This window comes from Mytilus trossulus, chromosome 10 (genome assembly GCF_036588685.1).
Source record: "Mytilus trossulus isolate FHL-02 chromosome 10, PNRI_Mtr1.1.1.hap1, whole genome shotgun sequence".
Taxonomy (NCBI): Eukaryota; Metazoa; Mollusca; class Bivalvia; order Mytilida; family Mytilidae; genus Mytilus; species Mytilus trossulus.
In genome coordinates, this window is record NC_086382.1 from 68,567,594 (window position 1) to 68,585,194 (window position 17,601).

The following is a 17,601-nucleotide window of genomic DNA, read 5'->3' on the forward strand; positions in this document are numbered from 1 at the left end:
CTGTTTCTAACCCAATTGTTTGTTCATTCTTGTCGGCTGAATCATGACCATTCAATTTAACATAAGTTTTGGTATTTGTGCCAGTACTAATATCAGTCTCTGACATTGTTTTGTCAGTTTCAGTGTCGGTATAAAGTTATAAGACTGTCTCTGTAAAAGGGTCATCACTATCTGTATTATTTAATACAGAACAAGCTTCAAATACAGCTTCTAACTAAAGTCTTTTTCTTTTTGAATACCAGGTCAGAGAATACCGCATAATTCCGGTTTATTGACTAAATGTGTATTTAAAGACCTTTTTTTTTAAGTATTAAGTTATTATCAAACTAAAATAAATTGTCAATAAAAAAAAATGATGAAATATTATTAAGGTTATTATAATGTAATAATAGAAACATATTTTTTATTTTCAAATTTTGTACAAGTTAAAACCAATTTTAAGCAATATTTTGTACATGTTATAACATGTATGAAGTACTTTTGTACATGTTATAACTTGTACTTTTGCATGGTACAAAATGTTTGTACATGTTATAACCTGTACAAAATCGCAACTTGTACACGACATATACACTTGACTTGTGATATTCCATTTAGCCGTTTAAGTGTCGGCTAAATATTAATACCATATACACTAAACAAAAGATGTTCTTTTCGCGTGTATGCTGAATTTAGTATAATAGTACATATGTACACTAGACTTAGGATAGTCCATTCAAATGTATACTGTATACTAGTAAATATATACACTTAACATAACGATGATAGTCCGTCGGACGGGGACGATAAATGGCTGACCCGTGTTAAGAGAGAGCCATATCTCTTGCACGTTAAAGACACCCTTGTAGATTTCGAAAAAGAGTAGGCTAATGCCGCTACAAGGCAGCACTCGCACCCGCAAAGTGGAAAGGGATTAATATAAGTTGTAAAACTTGTTTCCCAATCCACTATAAATAAATATGTTTAAACTAAACTAACATATAATACTCTATTAAGGTGTTTGCCGACTGCTTGTAAGGTATATACATTAGACTTGAGATATTCCATAAATATTACTTACAATTAAATTAGAATTGTACATGACTCCTCAGAAGTTTCAAAACCCGATTCCATTCAAGACGTTTTTTATTTTGATTGTATAAACAAAATTTCAACACTTGTATTTCTTATATACCCTGATTCCACCAAGAGTCCTTACTCTAGTTCTGATTCCAATTTCTGTACACGGTACACAACAATTTGTACAGCAACTTTCCCCTAAGCGTGTTACAATCGTTGAGATGGCACAGCAATAGCAAAAATATACAAACATACCTAAAATAAGAAATAACATCGATTGACCATTCGAAATGAACATACAAATATCAATTTATTTAACAGAAAATGGTTATTGGTACTTTGGAAAATTATAAATATTGATTTTTACATAATTACTAGTAGATTATCAGATTTATTTAACTGAGAGAGCATCTGCGATCATTCTTAGTTTTGGTGGTATTCAAATTATTAAGCCTTTGTTTTCTTTTAAGTGTTTTGTGTACTTTTGTTTGTTCATTTTTCGCTTTCCTTTTTGGTGATTTGGTTGTCATTTTATTTTGATTAATGAGTTTGAATGTCTCTCTGGGATCGTTCGCCCCTCTAATAATCTAGCTATCGAAATTGAATAGATCCATTGGAAACTTATGTACAAATACGTTTCTCTAATGATTATCTGATATTTTGCACTTTTAATAAACGAAATCTCCTTCGAGTGCCTTCAATATTTCTTATTTTTACGATATACACTTAAAGTGGTCAATTTCTTACACCAGTTTAAAAATTTTAAGATCTGTTTAAGGTTATGTATGACCTTGTAACTAAACCAGTCAACTAATGAAATCACCGGCAACAGCACGTTGATAGTTGTATTTTTTATAAAGGATCCAGAAAGGGTCATTCAGTGACCGCACTGAAGTACATCCATTATTCATAGTTCATTATTCAAAATTCAATAATGAATAATGAAATAGTTCACTATTCACTATTCAATATTGAAAAATGAATAATGAATAATGAAATAGTTTATGTTTCAGTATTCAACTTGAAGCGGTCAACAGTGAAATAAAAATTAAAAAAAATGACTGTGACACTTTAGCTATATCCTGAGCCGCAATGACCATTAGAGGGTTTACGGAGGACCTAATTGCAAAAATAAGCGTAAAAATGAAGAAATAGCTAATTTTGAATAATGAAATGGATATTTTGAATAATGGAATGGACTGCTATGACCCTTCATCCCCTAATTACAGATATATATTATACCTCAATCGAACGCTTATCAAAAGAAGAACAAAAAGTAAATAGTCAATATGTTCCGCAATGCATATTAGAGGAGTAACGAAGGACTTAAATATCGAAATACGTGTGAACATTAAGAAATAGCCAATTTTGAATAATGAAATGAATATTTTGAATAAGACCCTTCAGCCACTAATTACAGATATATATTATACCTCAATCGAAAGCTTATCAAGAGAGGAACAAAAGGTATATAGTCAATATGTTCCGCAACGCATAGTAGAGGAGTAACGAATGACTTAAATATCGAAATACGCGTAAACATTGAGAAATAGCCAATTTTGAATAATGAAATGGATATTTTGAATAATGGAATGGACTGCTATGGCCCTTTAGCCCCTAATTACATATATATATTATACCTCAATCGAAAGCCTATCAAGAGAGGAACAAAAGGTATATAGTTAATATATTCCGCAACGCATAGTAGAGGAGTAACGAAGGAATAAATATCGAAATACGCGTAAACATTGAGAAATAGCCAACTTTGAATAATGAAATGGATATTTTGAATAATGGAATGGACTGCTATGACCCTTCAGCCCCTAATTACAGATATATATTATACTTCAATCGAAAGCTTATTAAGAGAGGAACAAAAGATAAATAGTCAATGTGTTCCGCAACGCATATTAGTGGAGTAACTAAGGACTAAAATATCGAAATACGCGTGAACATTGAGAAAAAGCCAATTTTGAATAATGAAATGGATATTTTGAATAATGGAATAACTGCTAGGACCCTTCAACCCCTAATAACAGATACATACAATGTAGTATACCTCAATCGAAACCTTATTAAGATAGGAACAAAAGGTATATAGTCAATATGTTTCGCAACGGATATTACAGGAGTAACGAAGGACTTCAATATCGAAATACGCGTGAACATTGAGAAATAGCCAATTTTGAATAATGAAATGGATATTTTGAATAATAGAATGGACTTCTATGACCCTTCAGCCCCTAATTATAGATATCTATGATACCTCAATCGGAGGCTTATCAAGAGAGGAACAAAAGGTATATAGTTAATATATTCCGCAACGCATAGTAGAGGAGTAACGAAGGAATAAATATCGAAATACGCGTAAACATTGAGAAATAGCCAACTTTGAATAATGAAATGGATATTTTGAATAATGGAATGGACTGCTATGACCCTTCAGCCCCTAATTACAGATATATATTATACTTCAATCGAAAGCTTATTAAGAGAGGAACAAAAGGTAAATAGTCAATGTGTTCCGCAACGCATATTAGTGGAGTAACTAAGGACTAAAATATCGAAATACGCGTGAACATTGAGAAAAAGCCAATTTTGAATAATGAAATGGATATTTTGAATAATGGAATAACTGCTAGGACCCTTCAACCCCTAATTACAGATACATACAATGTAGTATACCTCAATCGAAACCTTATTAAGATAGGAACAAAAGGTATATAGTCAATATGTTTCGCAACGGATATTACAGGAGTAACGAAGGACTTCAATATCGAAATACGCGTGAACATTGAGAAATAGCCAATTTTGAATAATGAAATGGATATTTTGAATAATGGAATGGACTGCTATGACCCTTCAGTCCCTGATTACATATATATATTATACCTCAATCAAAAGCTTATCAAGAGAGGAACAAAAGTTATATAGTCAATATGTTCCTCAATGCATATTAGAGGAGTAACGAAGGACTTAAATATCGAAATCCGCGTGAACATTGAGAAATAGCTTATTTTGAACAATGGAATGGACTGCTGCTACCCATCAGCTCCTAATTAAGGATCTTTTTTTACAACAAATCAAAGGTTATTGATAGAGGAATAAACTGAGTATATATAATATGAGCTGCAATGACCATAAGAGGGGTTATGGAGGACCTAAATGCCAAAATACGCGTGAAAATGAAGAAATAGCCAATTTTGAATAATAAAATAGATATTTTGAATAATGGAATGGACTGCTCCGACCCTTTAGCCCCTAATTACAGAAATACCTTAAACCTCATTCGAAAGCTTATCAAAAGAGGAACAAAAGGTATCCGCAACTCGGGACATATTTTTGATCTAGCAATAGTGCTTTCGCCCGTCGACCTCGAACAGCAGCAAGTTGGTGTCTCTCAGTCTGTCCCGCTGTTCGCCAACGTCTGAAATGCGCAGTGGGTATACTTCTTTGTCGTTTATTCCAAATACATTGACCGCCATGGTGGAGTCGACCTTCTCGAACTTGCCGATACCTTTGAGACTGACCGGGAACTCCACTCTTTGCAGATTGAGCTCTTCCTGTTAGCAGTAGTACTGTGTTAATCTGTCCGTCTGTTTTGGGTCTACCTCGTCATGGTGCAAGGCCGAAAGTATGGCCCACATAAAACACTCCTCGTCGTTATTTTTCACATTGATTACAGCCTTCTTGGTTTTGATCCACGCCGGTAAATATACGTACTGTGACCAACCCAGTGGTCGGTGTTTGTTAATATTGACTTGAAGTTTTACAATTGCCTTCAATGTTCAGCCACTTTTTTCAGAAGTCCACTAGGCAATCTTTTCTCCGATCTTTTCGTTCATCTCCAGAAGGGTCTCCAGCCGAGTCCGTGGCCTCGGTGACATATGGTTCCCCGAGTGAAAGTATCCCTCGGTCTCATCATCTACCTAACCTGTTGTATACTTTAATAAGGGATTGGCAGGTCGCAGCAGTCAATTCCATTATTCGAAATAAGCTATTCCTCAATGTTCACGCGTATTTCGATATTTAAGTCCTTCGATACTCCTCTAATATGCGTTGTGGAACACATTGACTATATACCTTTTGTTCCTCTCGTAATAAGCTTATAAATAAGGTATAATGTATATCTATAATTAAGGGCTAAAGGGTCGCAGCAGTCCATTCCATTATTCAAAATATTCATTTCATTATTCAAAATAGGCTATTTCTTAATTTTCACGCGTATTTTGGCATTTAGTTCCTCCGTAGACCCTCTAATGCTCATTGAAGCACATAACGTTTATACTCAGTTTATTTCTCTATCAATAAGCTTTAATTTGGTGTATAAATGTTGCCTTGATTAGGGACTGGAGGGTTGCAGCAGTCCATTCCATTATTCAAAATAAGCTACATTGTATTGCTCAATGTTCACGCGTATTTCGATATTTAAATCCTTCGTAACTCCTCTTATATTCGTTGCGGAACATATTGACTATATACATTTTGTTCCTCTCGTAATGAGCTTTCGAATGAGGTATAAGGTATATCTTTAATTAGGGGCTAAAGGGTCGCAGCAGTCCATTTTATTATTCAAAATTGGCTATTTCTTAATTTTCACGCGTATTTTGGCATTTAGGTCCTCCATAACCCTCCTAATGGTCATTGCGGCACATATCGTTTATACTCAGTCTATTCCTCTACAAGTAATAGCTTTTCTTAAAAGCTTGCCGTATTTTAGCTGATTATATTGAGATCAGTGGTTTGTGAGTAGTTTATTTTTATTGGAATATTGCACTTCAAGCAATATGAAAACATAGCGCTTTTTCTATTAATATGTTATTTTTGTTGTATTATTGGTGTACCCGTGTTATAATGGAAGGAGACTTTATAATAAAATTGAGAATGGAAATGGGGAATGATATTATAATAATATGTATTCTGTGTTTATAATCAACTTGATAAAAATAGCATATAACGTGAATATACTTTTGAGGATTACTACTTGACAAAATGGACAACAACAGGAGGCAGTGGCGGATCCAGAGGGGGACGTAGAGGGCATACGCCCCATCCCCCCCCCTTTTGCTTGTTTTTTTTTAAATGATTAATCATACTAGACTATGTGAACTTCACCATTTCCTGTGTACTCTATTATTTAATTTTTATGCGACAATTCTTTATTTAAGAAGATATTTTTCGCCATAATTTACTGAATGATTCGCTATGGTGGAGTTGACCAGTGCTTCGAAAAACATCGCTCAGAATTTTGAAATTCAAATTACAGTAACACATTGCTTAAGCTGAGGATGACAATCATGACACCTTCACAGCGACATAGGTTTGAGCAAGAACATATTGACTTGTATTTCACTATTCCACCAAACAGGAAGTAATACTCTATAGATTATAACACTCTCATGAAAAAAGTTCCATGCCAATATTATTTACCTACTAAAACAAACGCCATTGTCATGATTGATATGGACTATATACAATTGCTGTTTGGTGTGAACCAAGCTTTGCCTTGAAGACCAAACTACAACCTTTAATAGATTACTTTTATAAATTGTGACTTGGATAGACATGATAGACAGTTGTCTTTGGTACTTACATGTATATGAGATCCAGTAATATCTATCTACAAGATTGAGAACACATTTTTTTGTAATAAATTTAAAACATATTTAATTCTGTAATATCTGATAATATGTATCAGTTATTTGTGATTTTTCATTTGATGTGTACTGGTACTCTCTGGTAATGCCAGTATCAGCATGATTAGTTGTGATAAAAAAAAATGGGCAGTTGTCATGTGCAGGTACATTGTACACCACATGTGGATCTTCTTTCCAAAAAAATTGGGCAGTTGTCATGTGCAGGTACACCACATGTGGATCTTCTTTCCCCTCTCATTTATAAAATTTTGCATGATATTTATCACAGAAACGCACCAGTATTTTGGTGAATGAAACACTTGTCATATTAAATTAAAGTCAGAGATTGAGTTAGAGGGTTTTTCTAGGGGCCTGGGCCACCCCTTTAGTAGGAATAATTTTGTTGTTTTTATAGGGAATCACTGAAGCATGACTGAAGTTGGCCCCTTCTTAGGCAGACAGTGGGTTCTGATTATGAAAATTTATGGATCCACCACTGAAAGTTTGAGTAAAGTTAGATAACAATTTAATTTATGACAAAATCTAGTAAATTAAAGAATAGGCACTATTATTAAAAGCTTTCCTTGCTTATTCACAAGGACATATAATATCCTTCATGCTATTCTGATCTGAGTTTTTATTCATACATACCTATAATGGTTTAATTTTTAAATTGTTATTTGGATGGAGAGTTGTCTCATTGGCACTCACACCACATCTTACTATATCTATGTACATTGTAGTCTGGTGCTGTTCCAAGTAGTTTTCTTTTTTCTGTTTCTTGAGAAGTATTTGTTTTACCTGTTCAGTCACTGTAAAGTGTTACAATTCATATTTAAACGCAACACATAAATAGTGACCAAAAAGGTATGGCTATCACATGAGAAGCTAGAAAAAAGTAAAATGTATACATTTTAAACATTTTTGTTGGACCATGAAAATGTGGTATATAGATAGATATGCATAGATAGACCATAGATCAAATAAGCAAAAAAATTCAAAGGAGATGTACATGTAAGATGAATTATGAAAAAAAAGAGCCATGGCCAGGGGCCCTAAGCGTGACAGCATTTGGTGTTGAACAGGTAAAATGGGTATGTTTGCATTGACAATAAATATAGCCTTTGTTAGAGGTGACCCAGTAGTCCAGTCAATCTAGCATAAATTTGACCCCAACCTGAAAGTAATTGCAACAGAAGATTTTTAAGTTTTAATCTTTAGCATTATACCCTAAATATACACAGAAAAAAGTCCCATAAAATCTAACTTGCGGAAGACTAAAAAAATCACCATTTAAAATTCCTATGGAGATTTGCATTGAAAAGGGAGATAACTCTTGCAAAAAAGGGAGAAATATCAATAAAAATTGATACAAAATTAAAAGTTTACCGCTTCTATTCATAAGAATGTATTGATTTTTGATTTTTTAGCTGTCTTTAGAGTATATCAAACAACTCTAAATGTGTTTTCATATCTTTTATCAAGCTATAATCTAGATTTTGTAATTCATTAGTTGACCATTTATTGAAACTTTCAACATGTCGAGGTAAAGAATCTCAAATTTAATAAAAATAATTAAGCATGTATTCTTCTTTTTGTGGTTTAAAGTTTCTTTAGATATGTAAGTTGCTGAAAAAATATAATATACAAATATAAACAACACCAAATTTTTAACATTATTTTTTCAAAATGATTTCAAAGCTGCAAATTTGCAATTTCTTTAATGAAGAAGGCAAGAAAAAAATAAAACTACCCATAGCACTTCGGTCTTGTACATTTCATGAGAAGAAGATTATATAATTTTGTCAAATACAAACTTATAACCCCATCAAATTATTATACCTTCCATAAATTTCCAGAAAAAACAACCAAAAACTGACAAAAAAAACCCTCATTTTTGTAAGAGTTATCTCCCCTTCCAATGTTAATTTCCATAGGAAATTAAAAATGCTGATTTTGAGTTTTCCTCAAGTTAGATTTAATGGGACTTTTTTCTGTGTATATATAGGGCATAATGCTATAGATTAGAACTAAAATACTTTCTGTTGCAATTAGTTTGAGGTTAAATCTTTGTTTGACTGGACTACAGGTGGCCTTTCTCTAAATCAGCTATATTAAACATATTTCTGGGCCGTGTTGTAAATAAATGAAAATGACTTTGAAAAAATCTAATAGAAATACACCAAATTTGTGAGACATCTATTAAAATGTTTGAAATAATAAGAAAGTTGACAAGAACTAAGCTTTTTCAGAAAATTTACAGACTATTGGAGTCAGCCTATAAAAGACTCTTTGCCTTCTGAAATGTTTGCTTATACACTGTGCTTTCCTATAATGATTTAAAATCAGTGTGATAGTTTTCATGAAGAACACTGAGCGTACAGGTACAAGATAAATGTTGTGTTACATGTACAATGTATCTACCCAAATAAGTAAAATATAAAAATTCTTGACTTCTAAATTCAGTGATTGATCTCCTGATTTTATCTTTTACATCTCATCACTCTATGCAGATGCTGTGGGAAAAAAAAATTGACTTACCAGTATGCTTCTATCCATTGAGTTGATTTATTATTAATTATTTTGCTTTGAATACACCTTGTAATATTGCTACAATATGTATATGTATATGTCTGCCATTACAAAGTTGAAACTGTACATGTACATTACAAATATTCCATGTAAAAATTTGATGTTTTAATACAAAATATATGATGCCACCATGGAAAAGTAATTGTTGTATGACATTAATGGTTATAGAGGGACAGATTCTCAGGTCAGCTGGGACAATAAGTGGGGGTGGGGGAGGTGGGTGACTTTTCCAGTCATGTGTCAGTGATTCCCTACATAATCAACCAAATAGTAATGTTCATCATGAAAAAATATACTAAGTGTAAGATCTGATGATGTGAATAAATTGAAATCAGACATATCAAATGAAATTTTCAGTGCTTTTGATATATTTATCATGTTTATGGGCAATCTGATGAGTTAAGGTAAGCCTTTTTTGACTAATTTTTATAGTGCGTTCTTATGATGTACTGTTATACATGTACCACTGTCCACGATTAGGGGGAGGATCGGAATCCCGCTAACATGTTTTACCCCGCCACATTATTTATGTATGTGTCTGTCCAAAGTCAGGAGACTATAATCCATTGATTGTCGTTTGTTAATGTGTTACATATTTGTTTTTCGTTCAATTTTTTTATATAAATAAGGCTGTTGGTTTTCTGGTTTGAATTGTTTTACATGTCATATCAGGGCCTTTTATAGCTGACTATGTTGTATAGGCTTTGTTGATTGTTGAAGGCCGTATGCATACCTGCCAACTTTTAAAAATGCCCATGGGGGTTTTAGCGCGCGACAACAATTTCAAAGGTTACAATTCTTTGGGACGACTATTTTGCACGTGCTTTTTTGTGGTCTAAAAAAAGTGTACGGTGACCTATAGTTGTTAATGTCTGTGTCATTTTGGTCTCTTGTAGACAGTTGTCTCATTGTCAATCATAGCTAGACATACCGCATCTTCTTTTTTATAATGACTGCTAATCACCAGTGTGTCCATACTAGGACTATTATGGTCCAATAACCAGTGGCGGATCCAGGAATTTTCATAAGTGCAGGTCCACCAAATTTCCCAGAAAAGGATGGCACGCCCCCTGGCCCCCTTCTAAATCAGTCTAATGACAACTCCAAAGAATAAATCATCATGTAAGAGTATATCAAAGATTATCAAACTGTCTACCCCACATGCAAACATCTTTTTGGGAGTTCGCTGTGTTGCAAGTTTTTGGGTTCAAAGGATTGAATAAATGATTGCCTTGGGGGTCATGTTCCCCCCGGTATCAGGTCCGTTCGCGCCCAATATACTTTCGCACCCTACACGTTCGCACCTCGCACGTTCGCACCCAAAGTCCGTTCGCACTCTACACGTTCGCGCCCAATTTAAATTCAAATTCCAGTTTAATAATTGGAAAATCAGGATTGTTATTTTTAATTGCTTTCATGTAAATATTAAATGTATTTACAGCTTGGTATGAGTAAAAGATTGAAGATTTTAAATGGTATTTGTTTTTAACAGCTTGGTCCCTTTGATCTGAAACAGTGAAACAATAAAATATAGCAATACACTATTATAACCAAAACATGATAAAATGTATTCAACTCACAAAACAATACGTTGTCAGAATCTCACTTCATTTTGAAACAAGTCAATAAAACAAAGTTATAGCAATACACTAACCAAAACCGTGATGAAGAAGAGTTATTCAACACAAAATAAAACGTTGACAGAATCCCACTTTATTTAGAAAGGAATATTATTTGTTTTAACCAGAGACATATATACACATATGTCTCTGTTTTAACAATACACTATAGTCTATCAATTTATCCAACACAATAAAAAATGCTGTCTCACTTTATTTTGAGACAATGAAAACAATTATACTTACAAGAATACTACTTGCCAAAACTTGAATACAAAGTTATCAAACCCAAAACCAATTAAAATTGGGCGCCAACATGCAGGGAGCGAACGGACTTTGGGTGCGAACATGTAGGGTGCGAAAGTGAAAGGGGGCGAACATGAGTGGGTGCGAACATGAATGGGCGCGAACGGACCCGGATTTCATTGTCAAATATAGAGCTGCGCATTGTAAAACGCTAACTTATATAATTTGCAACAGCTGACACTATAGTATCCTATAGTGCACTGAATCCTTGCCAATAACAACACCGTGATGCTTGGCATATTGCTCACCTTGTAGTTTTTGTATTCTTCTAATCAGTATTGTCGGGTTTGTTTATTTACACCAGAAATCAATGAAGCGAAGAAAGCGATGAAGGTGCTGGAAACGAAATTACATCTTCGGTAAATTCCGTGATATTTATATTTTCTAATCAATATGTCAAAGCAATGAATAATGAATGGTTATTAGTTTTATACATAGAGCATACGTTTTGTGTATTTACTATTTAAAATTTAAGCTTTATACGAAGAAATCTAACACAAAAGTATCTCAATCATTTAACCGTTTTAATACGCAGTGTAAAGTGTAAATTAAACAAATTACTGTTCTATTTTTAGAGAATAGCAATAATGCATAAATGTACAGTTTCTTACCAAAATAGCAACATAATTTCAAGATTAAATCATCACATTGTCACATGATTATATAATCTGCACCAAATTGACAGTTTGTCGTGAGATATCATCAAAACTAATCACTATAGCAAATGAACACTTTATCATAATATGAACCTATAACCTAGTATCATGATTTCAATCCGACCCCACTCACGGACGCGTGGAACATATAATGCATACCACTCATTAATAGCCAATCAGACATTATAATGACCTTCATTTCCCCCAGAATCATTCCGGAAACAGCCACGAAGCAGCCATTAGATAGTATTTATAACCAATGAAATAACAGAAATACCGTAAACAGATTTACCCGAACCTGACGTTTAGCCTATGACTAATCAGACCGTATCACCATGGTGATACGGTAATCAGTACGCTTTAATTTGGTGTATAAATCTTTCCTTGATTAGGGACTGACGGGTTGCAACAGTCCACTTCATTATTCAAAATAAGCTATTTCTTCATGTTCAAGCGTTACGGGTATTTCGATATTTAGGTCCTTCGTTACTCATCTAATATACGATGCGGAACATATTGACTATATACATTTTGTTCCTTTCGTAATAACCTTTAGAATGAGGTATAAGGTATATGAAACCGGGTGGAAATGGGCATCATAAAGACTCGGTTGTAGTATTATGGATTCTTTATTAAAGGTCTTAGTAAACGGTTGTCTCGTATAAAGACCCTACAAAACATAATTATAAAATACTATAAATACAGGTGCAAAGATAGATAACTCTGACATGTTTATGAACAAGTACATTGCACTGTATAACATCCTTAATAAAATAATATTCCCTTTCACAGCTATAATTCTATCTCAAAGACTCAACATAAACTTGCGTCTTACATGTATTAGTTTATGCATCTCATAAACTAAATTGCAATAAATATTCTGTTACCATGTAAATAATATATACTACATGAATTCCATAAATAGTAATAAACTAAGCAAAACGGTAAAACATTAAAATATCTACATGCAGCAACTCAGCAACGCAAAGTAAGCAAAATAAGCAAATAACTAACCAAATGATAAAACAACATAATACAACTCTTTGCTTACCTCAAGTGCTAGTTTGAAGGTCACAAGACTTCATATGTGTATTGGCTACATGTACATCAAATATTAACCTGAAGATAAATATAAATTTATAACTACTGTGTTCCATGTCTATAATATGAACACATACCAAAAATAAGAAAATCTGTTCCCTTAGATACTAAAACATAATAAAGGTTTAAAATGAATATTTAACTATTTAATTTACTTCTAATTTATACACAAGAAAACTCTTTCTTTCTATTTAATATAATTGCACTCCCATGCTCTATTATAACCTATTATTTAGTAATTATTTAATATTTTAATCATTTATCAATCTTTAATGATTTAAAGCATGTTATGGTTAATTAATTGTATTTATCATTCATAAAGGTCATATTCATACTACAGATTCATTTCTCCATTCAATCCAATCAATCTAACCAAATCTTGCATACTCTGTTAAAAACTATAGAACTATTAAATTAATGTGAGAAAAGTATATACAACTGACCTGTAAAGTAGTAATATGAATTCCCAAAAGATTCAGCAATAACTATACAATAATTCATATAAGACCATTTGCACACTCCAAAATTGTGAAATCTATCTTCTCACTATGACAGTTGAAATAAGAGTGTCCAGAACAATAGAATTTTCCCTCCAAAAAGAACATGTGACCAAAATCACTATCCATAAGAAATATAGCCTTAATTAAGATTCTAAATATAGAAATCAAGGTAACATAGACAAACAGGTACACTGGTCAGTTTAACAGTAATCAGACTAGACAAATTAAATACCATTCAATTTGTAACTAATAATATCAATAGTATGACAATCATTTTATTCCAATATATCTAATCAATATATACAAATTTACATTTACAAAAATATGCTAAATTCCACTCTACCACATACTCCCCCCAGCCGGAAAATGACGTCTCGGCATTTCCTGCTACGTAGAAGCATTGGTAGATGACTTCAAAATGTCCAGAATGGTTCGACCTGCCTCTGTCTGTAAATCTTGGAGTAAAGATGTCTGGTCTGAAATAGCTTTCAGACACTGGATCTTCTTTTCCCAATCAGACATGGTGGTGATTGCAGACTTTGCCATATCAAATTCACCAGTGGTAAACCGGAGTGGTGGTCTCCGCTCTCTGGCTGAACGACGTACAGGAACCAGTTCATCTTCATCATCTGTATCTGTTTGAGAAGTATCCTGTTCAAGTGTATCTTCTTGAACAATCTCATCTTGCGAAGCGCTTCTTTCATCTTCAGAAATCAGGTCCTCATCAACACTAATTGTGTCTTCTGAAGATTGGGCGTCCCCTCCTGTCTCTGTATTCTGTAATCCATCAGCTTGAACTAGGGGTAAATTTTCAATGATGGTTGAATCACTGTCTCCTTGTTCCTCTCTGATGACATATCCCCAGTTTGATTCCTCATCAGATGTTGTATCCTCCGAGAAGTCATTACTGGTGATCGGTTCCTTCTGTTTTTTTCTCCTCTTGGCAGGTGTTGGTCTTTTTCGGGTTAACCTAGGAGCAGGTGTTGGTGTGTCACTAATTACTCCTATAGGAAGAAGCAAGTTCCTGTGAAGAGTTCTAATTCTTCCTTCACCATTTTCCTTTTTCACCGAAAATACTGGTATGTCGCTATTGGGTTGACTGATGACATCATAGGGGTCATGCTCCCATCTGTCAGCCAATTTGTGTTTTCCTTCCTTGAAGGCGACTATCTTCACCAGCACTCTGTCTCCTGGTTTAATTGTACCACCTCTAACTTTTGTGTTATAAGCCTTCCCTTGTTTGGTCCTTGCCTTATCCGCTGCTGCAGTGGCTAGCTCGTGTGCCTGAGTAATCCTATGTCGCAACTCTTTGATGTATTTTGAGCTTGGTTCTTTCTCATTCTCTCTTAAGCCAAATACCACATCAATTGGCAATCTTGGATTTCTACCAAACATAAGTAAATAAGGTGTCTGTCCAGTGCTGTCATGACGCGTACAGTTATAGGCGTGAACAAGTGGAGCGACATAATCTTTCCACGCAGCTTTCTTGTGTGGTTCCAAGGATCCTAACATTTCCAGTAGTGTTCTGTTAAACCGTTCACACATTCCATTGCCCATTGCATGGTAGCTGGTAGTTCTTGATTTCTTCATGCCAGTGATGTTACACAGTTCTTTAATAACTTTACTCTCAAAGTTGGGTCCTTGATCTGAATGTATTCTCTCTGGTATCCCGTAGTGGAGAATAAAGTGATTATAGAATGCTTCAGCTGTGGTCTTTGCTAACTGGTTTCTTGTTGGAATGGCCATAGCAAATCTAGTAAAATGATCTGTTATCACTAACAAGTGTTGATGCCCTCCTCTAGATGGTTCCAGCGTCAAAAAATCCATGCAGACTAGTTCTAGTGGCGAACTAGTTGTGATGTTCACTAAATGTGCTCGCTGAGTGGTTGGAGTCTTCCTTCTGATGCATCTACCACACTCTGAAATCCAAGTTACTATATCACTGTACATTCCTGGCCAGTAGAAACGGTCTTTAATCAAAGATATGGTCCTATCTTTACCAGGATGACCCATGTCGTTGTGGATAGCTTGAATTACAGTTGGTACATGTGCTATGGGCAATACTAACTGATGTCTTTCTTCTTCATCTATAGATGTTGCTCGATGTAATACTCCATCTATTAACTTCAGGTGGTTATACTGCTTGAGTAAAGGGTTTGGCCCAACCTCTTTACGTGATGGTTTCTTCTTTTCTCTGATGTATTCAATTATACGGTGTACGTCAGGATCTGAATGTTGAACCTTTTCCCAGTCAATAAGGTTGCCGGTACCTGTTCCTCTTGGGTCGTAGTCATCCAATACTAACTCTGGGTTGAGTGTCAGGTTTTCAATATGGGACCTCGAAACCATGGAATTACAGATGGCTTGAACTGCTTCAATGCTAATAGGAAGACGGCTAAGAGCATCTGCATCTGCATTGTTTCGTCCTGGTCTATACTGTATGTCAAAGTTGAATGCTGCAAGTGCTGCCAACCAACGATGTCCTGTTGCATCCAATTTTGCGGTGGTCAAAACATACGTTACTGGATTGTTGTCAGTGAGGACTGTGAACTGTTGGCCATACAGATAGTCTTTGAACTTGTCGCAGATGGCCCACTTGAGTGCAAGGAATTCCCTCTTATGTGGCGGATAATTCTTCTCTGCCTTGTTCAAACCACGACTGGCATAGCTAATAACACGTTTCATGCCTCCCTGCTCCTGGTACAGAACTGCTCCAAGTGCTTCCCCAGACGCATCAGTGTGTATCTCGTACGGAAGCGAACTATCAGCAAAACCAAGTACAGGTGCAGAAACAAGATGGTCCTTTAAAGTCTGAAATGCCTTATCCTGATCCTCATTCCATATCCAGTCCTTCTTACTCTTGACTTTTCTCTTGTTCTTCTTATGTGGTGTAGGAATAAGATTTGTCAATGGCCTACTGATCTTACTGAAGTCCTTTATAAATCTCCTGTAGTATCCTACAAAACCTAAAAATCTACGTACATCCTCCGGTGTTGTTGGTTTAGGCCAGTTGACTACTCTGTCCGTCTTGTCCTGATCAATCTCTACTCCATTCTCTGATACTACATGACCAATATACTTTACCTTCCTTTTAAAAAAATCACACTTGGTTGGACTCAGCTTCAGGTTGGCCTCTCTGATGCGTTGAAAAACCAGCTGTAAATTCTCCAAGTGCTCTTCGAATGTCTTTCCAAAAATTATAATGTCATCAATAAAAATACAACAGATCTTTAAGTTGTAATCAGCTAAGCAATCCTCCATTAGTCTTTGATATGTTGCTGGAGAGTTCGTCAATCCAAATGGCATCCGGTTAAACTCATAAAAACCTAATGGTCCTACAGAAAAAGCAGTTCGTTCCTTGTGTTCTTCCAGGATTTCTACTTGGTGATAACCGGACTTCATGTCGACAACTGAGAAAAACGTGCTTCCTTGGCAGCAATCCAACAACTCTTCAATGCGTGGAAGAGCATAACTGTCTCGTTTTGTCTGATTGTTTAATTTCCTGTAATCAACACACATTTTCAAGGCTCCTGATTTCTTCTTAACGAGGACGACATTTGATGAAAAAGGTGATCGGGAAGGTCTAATAATCCCTATGTCCATCAGTTGATGTAAATGTGACCTGACCTCGTCATACATGGATGCTGGTATTCTCCTATATGCCTGTTTGAAAGGTCTCTCTTCATATAAATCTATACGGTGTTTCACTCTATCGGTGTGACCTACATCATGATCTCCTTTACTAAAGATGTCAGAATATCCGACAATCAACTGTCTACCTACCTGTAACTGTGTAGTGTTAAGGTCACTTTCGGTGATATCAACTTGCTCTAATAAACTTTTTCCATCATCTTTTTCTGGTTTGGGTTATTCTCCATATGTCATATGCAATCTCGCCCTTGTTATCTCCACCAGAAAAGTTCCTAACCTTGGGTGCATATGATGACATGGTAACTGTTGGCTTAGGGGCAACTTTCAATACTGCTCCTGTTTCTGTTTTCAATGCAGCAATAGGTGGTTGAGACAAAAGTACATTTTCTACTGACTTGTATTCTTTCTGGTGCTCGATATAATCCTTAATCCATTTATTCAAGTCCTCTGCAGTATCTCCCTTGGGGTTGAGACCCATAGC